A 12,473-nucleotide genomic window follows, 5' to 3' on the forward strand; every position below is an offset into this window, starting at 1 on the left:
GGTATTTGGTCTAGTATTATTTCCCCCCTCTGTGTTCTTGTTCTTACCCTTTGCGGGCCCCGAGCTCCCTTGCACTGCTCCTCTTAGTGAGCCCCGAGCTCCCCTGCACTGCTCCTCTTTGTGAGCCCCGAGCTCCCTTGCACTGCTCCTCTTTGTGGGCCCCGAGCTCCCTTGCACTGCTCCTCTTTGTGAGCCCCGAGCTCCCTTGCACTGCTCCTCTTTGTGGGCCCCGAGATCCCTTGCACTGCTCCTCTTTGTGAGCCCCGAGCTCCCTTGCACTGCTCCTCTTTGTGGGCCCCGAGCTTCCTTGCACTGCTCCTTTTTGTGAGCCCCGAGCTCCCTTGCACTGCTCCTCTTTGTGGGCCCCGAGCTCCCTTGCACTGCTCCTCTTTGTGGGCCCCGAGCTTCCTTGCACTGCTCCTTTTTGTGAGCCCCGAGCTCCCTTGCACTGCTCCTCTTTGTGGGCCCCGAGCTTCCTTGCACTGCTCCTTTTTGTGAGCCCCGAGCTCCCTTGCACTGCTCCTCTTTGTGGGCCCCGAGCTCCCTTGCACTGCTCCTCTTTCTTAGTCTTTGACTCAATCCACCACTACTACTGCTACCTCTACCACTACTTATCTTCTTCCTTTCCTACTACCTCTCTTGTCCCGTCCCTGTCTGCTGGTCTATATATATATACTCCTTCCTTCTCTCCTTATTGTTAGTGTGACTTCGTAAATGGTCCAAGTCGGACCGAAACGTCGTTGTAAGCTCCTCTCTCCTATGTACGGATTATTTGTGCATGCTTCTTTTCTGAATTAACACATCTAGTAAAAATATACCTTTATTTTACATGAATAATATTAAAAATGTAGTACACAACTGGAATAATTCCTGATTTCAAGTTGATCCATAAGTTCAACACCTGCAAATTATATAATAGATGCGTCGGTCAGAAATCCCACATATTAATCAAGGTAAGTATCTCTCAACATACAGCATTCCATCAACACTGCATGTGTATGAAGATATTATCCAGTCACATATTAAATCAAAATAGTTATCATTATGTCCAGAAAATTGGACAAATACTAAAATCCTTTACTACTTAATATGTAGATTTTTTTCTGAGACCACATCAACAGTGTAGTATTAGAGACCAATTCACAGAGCATAAATATATAGTAATAAGACCCAAATGAGTCAGTCCCAATATAAATTGTATATTCAGCTTTAGCACACATTATGTTCACTAAAGACAGATGCATAAAAATTCTCAGTCCTAAACCGCTCCACTACAGCAATGTCCCAGAAGCAGAACACAGGAAGATTACATTAGACTTAGTGCCGGCACCTCCTTCATACATGAAAAGGAACAGAAACTAAGTTCACAGAAATTTTATGTGAGATATATGTTCATAAAAGTATGCCACTGTTACAAGGAAACTGAACAAAGTTCAGAGTGACGACCCTGCCTCTTAGAGGCTATATTCAACAATATAATTAACCGAGATTCTACATCCACACAACTGACATACAGTAGCCTGCAGACACAAGACAATTCTCAGATGTTTGCATGTGAGGATGTGTTAATGGGGACAGAGCAACTGCTCGTGTCTTTTCCTTGGTCACCAGTAGTAGCAGCTGATCTCTTGTGAAGAGTAAAATGGAAGATTGCACACCTGTTATCAGTATGCAGATATTTAACACGAGGCGAGACTGCTCCTCCATTAGCCCAGTGTTAAAATTCAGTATTAAATCAATCATGCTTAACATAAATGGTGAATAATATGTTTAAGCTAAAGAAACGATAGGTATCCATTATTAAATGATCACTTCTTTTATTAATTATTAATAAATAAACACTAAAAGAATTAAAATTTACAGATGTTTGTTACATACGTTATTCACTGAAGAAAAAACTTGAATTGATTTGATTTCACCAGGTTTTATTTTCTACTTAGTATTTCTTTGTGCGTTGTTTAAAAGAATAAAGTCAGGTTCTGCATAAAAATTTCTACACAATTATATTCTTGTTCGGTGATTGTTTCTTAGGTTGTACTAAGATGCTTGTTCTTCAGTGTATACATTTGATCCCTATAGGTTAATCTGCAGCATTTTATGAAATATAAGTGAACCGCATGGCTGTTAGTGAACCTAATGGCTTGCCATGACGTCTCAACATCCAACAAATTGATTGGAACAATATAACAGGATTGCTTTTTAGAATAGGTTGGGACAGAACCAACTAGACGAAACTATCTGCTTGAATTGGTTCCTGCCAACAAAGATTCACTAATTAATAATCTTGAGGTTAATGATGAGCTTGGGGAAAGTGATCACAAATCACTTAGTTTTAATATATCATGGAATTACCCAGATAACTGCAATCAAATCTCTGTCCCAGATTTTTGCTTGGCCGACTTCATGGGACTGAAAAATTACCTGGGTGGGCTAAATTGGGATGTCCTGACTATGGGTCAGGTAGGTGGTCATGGTTGCCAATATGACGTTTTTCAGAGCATAGTTCTAGCTGCCCAGACAACTTTTGTTCCGAGTAGGGAAATTAGATCTAACAAAAATTATCCCAAATGAATGAACAATAGATTAAAACATCTCATTAGTCAAAAGAGACGCATAATAGGCATATCAAAAGAGGGGATGGGCAGCTAAGAAATCAATATATTCAGTTAAAGAGAGAAATAAAGAAAGGAATAAGAAAAGCAAAAAGAGATTATGAGGCTAAGGTCGCAAGGGATTCAAAGACTAACCCAAAAGGGCTCTTTCAGGTATACTGAAGTAAGATTAGGGACAAGATTAGCCCACTTAAGAGTAACTCTGGTCAGATCACTGACAGTGATAAGGATACGAGTGAAATTCTCAATACCTACTTCCTCCCAGCTTTTACCCAGGAAAATAATAGCGATATTCCTGAAAAAATAGATCATGTAGAACAGGACGATAATAAACTATGCACGATTGCGGTAACTAATGACATGTTCCTCAGACAAATAGAGAAACTAAAACCTAACAAATCCCCAGGTCCTGATGAACTGTTTGCAAGGGTGTTAAAGGAATGTAAAGAGGAACTTAGAATTCTTTTGGCTAATCTTTTTAACATATCACTACAAACTGGCATAGTGCCTGATAAGTGGAAAATGGCAAATGTAATACCTATTTACAAGGCAGGTGACAGGTCCTTGGCTTCGAACTATAGACCAATAAGCCTTACCTCCATTGTGGGAAAATTTATGGAATCAATAATTGCCGAAGCAATTCGTAGCCATCTTGACAGGCACAGATTGATTAATGAATCTCAACACGGTTTTACAAAGAGGCATTCCTGTCTTACGAATTTACTAACTTTTTTGACTAAGGTGTTGGAGGAGGTAGATCATGGTAATAAATATGATATTGAGTATATGGACTTCAGTAAGGCTTTCAATAGAGTTCCACATCAGAGGTTATTGAGGAAACTTTAAGTACACGGAATAGGAGGATAAATTTTTTCCTGGGTAGAGGCATGGCTGACAAATAGGCAGCAGAGAGTTTACATAAATGGGGAGAAATCAGAATGGGGGCACGTCACAAGCGGTGTTCCTCAGGGGTCAGTGTTGGGCCCCTTGTTGTTCACAATTTACATAAACGACATAGATGAGGGAATAAATAGCTACATAAGCAAATTTACTGGTGACACCAAAATAGGCCGTCCAATTCATTCTAATGAGGACACTAGAGCACTCCAGGATTATTTGAATAGACTGATGCAATGGTCAGAGAAGTGGCAGATGCAGTTTAATATTGACAAATGCAAAGTTCTAAATGTTGGACAGTTAAATAACCATGCCACATATAAACTAAATAATGTAGATCTTAATACTACTGATTGCGAAAAGGATTTAGGAGTTCTGGTTAGCAGTAATCTAAAACCAAGACAACAGTGCATTAGTGTTCACAATAAGGGGTAATTAGCGTTAACACATGAACTTTTTTATTTTTCGTTCGATTTCTTTCATTTTTTTTTTTGTACGTAAAGAAGCATCTTTCAATAGTAATGTGACCAAGTTTCAATAAGATAGCTCAAAAAACAACTGAGAAAAAAATTATTTACTAATAATCATACATATTAAACAGTAACTTCGACATGGGACTTGGAGAAGCTGTTTTGGCATTATCTACGCATAAAACAATGCTAAACTGTATTTCTAATGGTTAGCCGTTCTGTAATTTATCCTTTCTTCATTCATTCATTCTTGCTATTATTAACGAATTTAGTGGCTCATATATGTGAATAACTTACTTCCGAGATAATCCGCGAAACAGCCGGACCACCGATTTTTTTTTTTTTCGTGAAAATAACATTTTTCTGTCTTATACTGCATTACGAGTGTATATCATAGTTACCCATGTTCGTTTTCTTTAATATAAGGACCCTGGAGGTGAAAGAAAGAGAATGGAAGCCCTTCTCTGAGAATGGGAATCTATTATTCCAGATGGAGCGCTATGAGAATATGCCATATATTATTCATTCTGGAGTATTTACCATATTTCTTTGTTATTTATATTGTTTATTATGTCATATTAGATCAATTGTGATAGATAAATAAGCCGTAGAAGCTATAATAGCGTTATATTGAAGCATATTCCCAGGCCACCCCGAGACTGGAATTTTCCATGACGTCAGCAAAATGGTGCCAGGAGGTTCCTGGTTGGTTGGAACTCTACGGATAAGTCCCGCCCACTGTATTATGATGCCAAATCGTCAATTATTATCTTAGAAAGAATAATACAATAAATACACGAAAAAAACGGAAAAAAACAAAAAAAAAATTGAGGACAGGTGAGCACACCTGCCGCGGGTGGTGACGTCACCCTAGGTGTTTTAAATGACCATAATTCCTTGTAGGAATGTCGTAGAACAATGATTCTGGTACCATTGTGTTGCCAGAGAGTTACGCTATTTTTCTATAAGATTAACTCAGTTTGTGAATTTTTCGACAATTTTTCGTTCGCGCTGAGAAGGTGCTGATTACCCCTAACAGAATTCTTGGCTTCATATCTAAAAGTATAAATAATAGAAGTCCTCAGGTTGTTCTTCAACTCTATATATCTTTGGTTAGGCTGCACAGTTCTGGTCACCGTATTGCAGAATGGATATAAATGCTCTGGAAAACGTACAGAGGAAGATGGCAAAGATGATCCCATGTATCAGAAATCTTCCCTTTGAGGATAGACTGAGGGCCCTGAATCTGCACTCTCTCGAAAGGCGTAGAATTATGGGAGATATGATCGAGGTGTATAAATGAAAAACAGGAATAAATAAAGGGGATGTAAATAGCGTGCTGAAAATTTCCAGTCAAGACAGGACTCGCAGCAATGGTTTCAAGTTGGAAAAATTCAGATTCAGGAAGGATATAGGGAAGCACTGGTTTGGTAATAGAGTCGTGGATGAGTGGAACAAACTCCCGAGTACAGTTATTCAGGCTAGAAAGTTGTGTGGTTTTAAAAATAGGTTAGATAAATACATGAGTGGGTGTGGGTGGGTGTGAGTTGGACCTGAGTGGGTGGGTCATTAGGCTCATCCAGGGGGGGGGGTTCATTGGGCTAATCCGGGGGGGGGCACATGGACCTGCTCTGCATGGCTCAGTAGGCCTGTTGCAGTGTTCCTTCTTTCTTATGTTCTTATGTTATTATGTTCATATAAACACAGTGGCCACTTTATTAGAAACACCATTCTATTGCTGGGTAGGGCCTTCTTTTGCCCCAGGAATATCTTAAATTCTTTGTGACAAGGTGCTCTTAATATTCCTTAGAGATTCAGGGTCACGTTGATAGCATCATGCAGATGCTGAAGATCTGTCGACTGCACATTCATGATGCGAATCTCCCGCTCCTCCACATCACAAAGGTGTTCCATTTGACTGAGATTGTTATTGCTGTTCTTACTGCTGAACAGCGGGTAGGAGTGAGTACACAACGGGCAGTGTGAGGGAGTGACCGCAAGCCAGTCCGTGGAGGGGGAGCACCTGTGAGTATCACGTCGGTCGGTCGAGGAGTGAGAGAGGGTGGTCTGTGCTTCCCACCGACCTAGGTAGGCCTACAGAGGGCAGCACTGAATGCCGCGAAATATGAACTAGTCAGAGCAGACGGCTAGGCTGTGTGCTCTGACAGTACAGGCTGTCTACATTTGCTCGGCCACGCACCTCGCGTCGTCCCGACGCGACAATACTGGTGGGCCCATAGGTATAAAGGAATTACACTAGCTACCCCAGAGAGGGACTGGCTTTCGCTCACTAGTAAATAAAAAATGGACAAAAAAAATGCGACAGGCAAAAAAAAACTCTCCCATCCAGGGGAAGAGAAAACTGGTTTGCCCGCGCTGTTTCATCGAGTAGAGAGCCCGAAGACGTCAGCACTGGAACTAAAATCTTCTATATACAGGTTGTCCGCAGGGCTGAACATCAGTTGACCACTCGTCTACTAACGTTGTTGCACGCTCACATCTGCAAACAATGACTGACAGTAGCATTTCCTAAGGTGTGACATGTAACTCAGAGGGCAGCACTGCCCTGACCGTAATACAGGCTTTTTTTTTCCTTTAGTTATAAAACACTGGTGCACATACATACAATAATACTATATCCATGGAATTCATTACACTCTGGGTACCCTTCTAAAAGTATTTACATAATTACATGATGTTGTCCACCCTGACTCTATTATCGACTAGCTATACAATGTGTGTGCATTTATACCCATTTCTGCAAGCAAACAATTAGCATAACTAGCGTAGGAGTCAGACAAGTCAGTAGGTACGTCAATGTCACAGAAATGTACTGGGTCGCAGGCCATAAGTATGGAGCCTTACTGGGCCGTCTTCCGTACCAGTAGTAGTGGGAGAAGGGATAGACGGTTTGTCCCTAACATTAGTCTGATCGTGGCGTTGCAACGCACACACCTCCAGCTCTGCTTCGGCCTGCATATGGTCCACATACTTCATGTGATCAAGGATTTATAACGGTGTTTATTTGGTAGGTTGTAGAGCGGTGTTAATGATATACTTCTTCGGAGGCTTCTTAGTTTTATTGATAACTAGTGTTGGGTTACACAGGCTTGTGTGTTTGTGCCCATGGCCCGGGCAGGGCCATGCCCGCGAGAGAGAGCTGGGAGTACTTGTGTCTTGATGCCAGGCCGCTGTGTGAGTGAGAGCGAGGCAAGTCTGGGCATACTGAAGTGGCAAGGCCTATAGATGGCAGCACTTGAGTGGCGCGAAATATGAACTAAGCTGGCAGACAGCATGGGCTGTCTGTGCAGACAGTACAGGCTGTCTACATACGCTCGGCCACCTACCGCGCGTCGTCCCGACGCGACAATACTGGTAGTAAAAAAAAACTCGGTCTCTCTCTCTCTCTCTCGTAGGAACAGGGCACAGAACACAAAATAAAAACATATATATACAAATGGACATGGAAAAAAAACTTCCTACAGGGAGGGAAGAAAAAACATATGGGGTGTGCTAAACATCGTGGTCAAAGGCAGTGAGCATCGAAGTGTATCACTGCACGCCTTCCTGCGTCTGGACAGATACTGCAACACGGGAGACATCGCTGCGGCTGAGCTGTGACGTAACAGGGTACGGTCTCCTCTGGAACGGTGAAGCAGACATCGTAGGAGTCGCTGCAGGTTTTCACTCAACCTGGGGCACGACATGCTGGTGCCCTCGAGTGAGGCGTCGACAAAACTCGGCAACTGGGCAGGACTTCTGGCAAGCGACTCAGGAGGACACTTCTCAACTGGTACTGTCGCTGGGCTATCACTGCCGGCGAGCGTGGAGCGAGTTGTGGAGCGAGTCCTGGCAGAGACGACTGGGCGAAACATCTGGGAGTCGTAACATCATACACCAGACTGCAGTGAGAGAGCTAGCAGTCAAAGTGACGACATCTTTGTGCAGGCTGCTCACTGAAGCTTGTGACACGAGGCTGACACAGCGCCTGCCGACAGGCCTGGCTGCGGCTTGACGAGTATCATCTCTCGACAGTTGGAGTTATAGCAGAGGTTAGCCTAAGCGTCCCCAGACTTGTTTCTCTAAATATAACTGCACTCTGATGGTCTGGAGGTGAAGTGAAACAAATCTCGATGGGAATCGTAGCAGGTACGATTCTGCAGAACAACACGAGCGACGAGCATAAAAGCTTTCTGTACAAGGGGGCTCATACGCTCAGGGCTGAGAAATCAGCTGTCAAACACTGGTCAGGCGGGTGACTTAACACAGTGGTGCTACTCAAGGGTCTGACCACAGACCTCACTGGACACACGGAAAACTTACAAACACACCGCTGTACATACGGTACAACATGGCTTAACTAGCAAATGATACTTTTCTGTGCACAAAACTGACACTAAGACATACTAAAATGTGAGAACACTGACTGAGAGGAATTAATTAACACACGACATATATCTTCTCTCAATCTTCTCGACAATACTGAAATAATTACTAGAAACACTCGATGTTGACATCATGTGATGTCAGGCGTGATGTCGCGAGGTGACGTCAGCAGACATCTCGAGGTGACGTCAGGCAGACATCGTGAGGTGACGTCAGCAGACATCGTGAGGTGACGTCAGCAGACATCGTGAGATGACGTCAACAGACATCGTGACGTCATGAAGTCGGGCAGCATCGTGGGTGACGTCAGCAGACATCTCGAGGTGACGTCAGGCAGACATCGTGAGGTGACGTCAACAGACATCGTGAGGTGACGTCAGCAGACATCGTGACGTCATGAAGTCGGGCAGCATCGTGGGTGGCGTCGATGTGATGCGGGCAGCAGACCACAGCATGAGGCCTGGGATATCTGGTAACTCACGTGGCTTTGTAGGTCTACGTGACATCGGCCACACCCAACGTGGTGTCGATTCACGTGGTGTCGTGATCTACGTGGGATGCTGATCCACGCAGCTTCGAGTGGCCTCGGGCACTCGGATACACAGCACTGGCGACGAATCACACGAAAAACAGCAGAAAACACAGCAGAGGGAGTGAGTAGTGTGAGTGGTGTATGGTAGTGTGGTGGCGAGGAGCGTGGGTGAGTGCATGGCGGGGCGAGCATGGGCAAGGTGAGGAACAGCCACTTCCTCTCCTCTCCTCCCCCACCCACAAACACGTGGAGAAGCTCACACTGGACGCAGAAATCACCACAAGACTCACCTCTGGCTTGCTGAAACAGCTGTGCTGAGCTGAACAACAACAGCAACATACAAGTGACGCTGAAAACGTGACTTGAGAAACAGCGTGGGACACTGTAGCGTGAGACGCTGGGACGCCACTCACAATTCTCGAAGAAATTCGGCAAATTTCGGCTGGATCCTGCTTGTACCTGTGTCTGGATGCTCTAACGTGCAGACACGACATCAGGATAACTCGTTGAGAGACGGATGCTTCTTGTGTAGGGTGATGAAGTGTGACTTCATACCTCTTCCTCCTTCTCTCCAGGCAAACACAACTGCTGCAAGCACCGCTGTCACCATTTATAACGGTGTTATTTGGTAGGTGCTAGCGGGGTGTGAATGATATACGTCTTCGGAGGCTTCTTTGTTTATTGTTAAGTCGTAGTGGGTTACACAGGCTTGTGTGTTTGTGCCCATGGCCCGGGCAGGGCCATGCCCGCGAGAGAGAGCTGGGAGTACTTGTGTCTTGATGCCAGGCCGCTGTGTGAGTGAGAGCGAGGCAAGTCTGGGCATACTGAAGTGGCAAGGCCTATAGATGGCAGCACTTGAGTGGCGCGAAATATGAACTAAGCTGGCAGACAGCATGGGCTGTCTGTGCAGACAGTACAGGCTGTCTACAAGATATGTTGACTGAGGAGGCCATTGAAATACACTGAACTCATAATTGGGTCATGGAGCCAGCTTGAGATGGCATGTGTTTTGTTACATGGTCAGTTATCCTGTGAGAGTAACTCCTGGGAGATGAGTAAACTGTGACCATAAAGAAATGTACTTGGTCAGCAACATACTCAGGTACGTTGTGGCATTTAAACAATGATCAGTTGGGATTATGAGGCGTAATGTGCCCACTGTAGCCTCAATTTTCTGTTCTTATCTGACAGGAGTGAAATGCAGTGTGGTTTTGTGCTCCTATCTTGCAACCTCTTCAAGTTCCGAAGTGTTGCGTGTTCAGAAATGCGCTTCTGCATACTATTATTAGGTCATATTAAGTGTTTTTGTTTTGCCTCTGCTTAAAGCTAAGAGCTTTTACCTACCTCAGTTCATTTGAATGCTGTACCTATTACTTTTATTATTTTCATAGGGAACAGGATGAAGTAAGAACCTATGAGCACGTTCCAGACTCGAGTCATCCTAGAAATGAATGATGTTACAAGAAATGATGTTCCTGAAGGGTACAGCCAAAGTGGAATTATTTGAAACACGTCTTGTGTTAGTGTTTCCACTGTCTGCGAAGTGGAGCAACGTGTGGTACCTTGACATTATATTGGATTTGTGCATAACAGTAAGGCCTCTCACGTGTCTCCTGAGTTGAATGCTCTGTTGGAGTGAGAGATCTATCCTGGCCGGGCCCAGGCAAGAGACAAGTCGTCTTGTTCGCTTCTCTATTCTGTCCAGAAGTCGTAGAAACTGGTGCAGAACTAAGATATGATTGCACTTGTGACTAGCACAGAGTTTTGCAGCCTCTGTTATTGAGCAGGTATGAAATGAACCTTAGTAATGGTAGCTTTGTAACGACCTTGCTTACAGGATTCATCACATGATTCTTCATAGAAATTTTGTAGTTAAATTTCACTTCCTGAATATCCACCTCATCCTTGGATTCTACCAATCTTACATTCATGCTTACCACTGTTCCAGCATTATTAATACCATGCTTTCTACAGGCCGTCATCATTTGCCTTCGTTTTTGCTGCTCACAGTTGGATAAACGATGGCATTTGTTTCATTTTGAAAGGTGTAGACAGACTCCTGTGATCACTTTCAAATTTTATTCGCTTGTGTATCCTACTTAGTAGAAAACTTGTATACTTAATGGAACGTGTTGACGCCATTTTGCATTTTTAATCCCATAATAATAATACTTTTGGCGATAACAGTAATACACAAGGAAATGACGATAATCAACACACCCTTTTACTTTCTCAAATGTTATACTTATGACCAGTTGAACCTTCAGGAAAGTGTTGAATCGATAGTCAAGCCTAGCAAGATCGACTATCCTAGCAGGATCGTCATTGTCTAGAGAATGCCATCCGTCGGATCAGAAGTACAGTAAACCATCATTTAACACGGTAGCTACATTCCTAAAAACACCGTGTTAGGTAAAAACCGTGTAAGATGAACTGAAGAACTTAGGGGAAAAATAGGGTTACGTTCCTGAGAGCCCCAAACAAGCCGAACAACTTTTTTAAGGCCTCCACATCTTACAAAAATATAAGTGAATATGTAATTGTAGTTCATTGTTGTGATGAATTATGCTGTTTTTACTACTTAAGACTACAAATGTAACAGAAATAAGAATATTTCTTTACCTTAAATTGTGGTTGGTGGTGTTTGTGGATGATTGTGAAGAGAGTGTCGAGTTATGTTGTGGCCCTACTGGGCTGAGGTGGATGGTAGAGGTTCTGGTAATGTAGTGTCTAAGTCATTCAGTCAGTCAAGTCATTCAGTAAGTCAGTCAAGTTATTCAGGAAGTCAGTCAAGTCGTTCAGTAAGTTAGTCAAGTCATTCAGTAAGTCAGTCAAGTCATTCAGTAAGTCAGTCAAGTGATTTAGTAAGTTAGTCGATTCAGTAAGTCAGTTAAGTCATTTAGTAAGTCAGTCAAGTCGTTCAGTAAGTCAGTCAAGTTATTTAGTAAGTCAGTCAAGTGATTCAGTAAGTCAGTCAAGTGATTCAGTAAGTCAGTCAAGTGATTCAGTAAGTCAGTCAAGTGATTTAGTAAGTCAGTCAAGTCATTCAGTAAGTCAGTAAATTCGTCCAGTAAGTCAGTCAAGTCATTCAGTAAGTCAATCAAGTGACTTAGTAAGTCAGTCAAAGGATTCAGTAAGTCAATCAAGTCATTAAGTCAATCAAGTCATTCAGGAAGTCAGTCAAGTCGTTCAGTAAGTCAATCAAGTAATTAAGTCAGTCAAGTCACTCAGGAACTCAAACAAGTCGTTCAGTAAGTCAGTCAAGTGATTTAGTAAGTCAGTCAAGCGATTCAGTAAGTCAGTCAAGTGATTCAGTAAGTCAGTCAAGTCATTCAGTAAGTCAGTCACGTCGTTCAGTAAGTCAGTCAAGTGATTCAGTCAGTCAAGTGACTTAGTAAGTCAAGTGATACAGTAAGTCAACCAAGTCATTAAGTCAGTCAAGTGATTCAGAAAGTCAGTCAAGTCGTTCAGTAAGTCAGTCAAGTCATTCAGTAAGTCAGTCAAGTCGTTCAGTAAGTCAATCAAGAGATTCAGTAAGCCAGTCAAGTGATTCAGTAAGTCAGTCAAGTCGTTCAA

Source organism: Cherax quadricarinatus, chromosome 18 (assembly GCF_038502225.1).
Source record: "Cherax quadricarinatus isolate ZL_2023a chromosome 18, ASM3850222v1, whole genome shotgun sequence".
NCBI lineage: Eukaryota > Metazoa > Arthropoda > Malacostraca > Decapoda > Parastacidae > Cherax > Cherax quadricarinatus.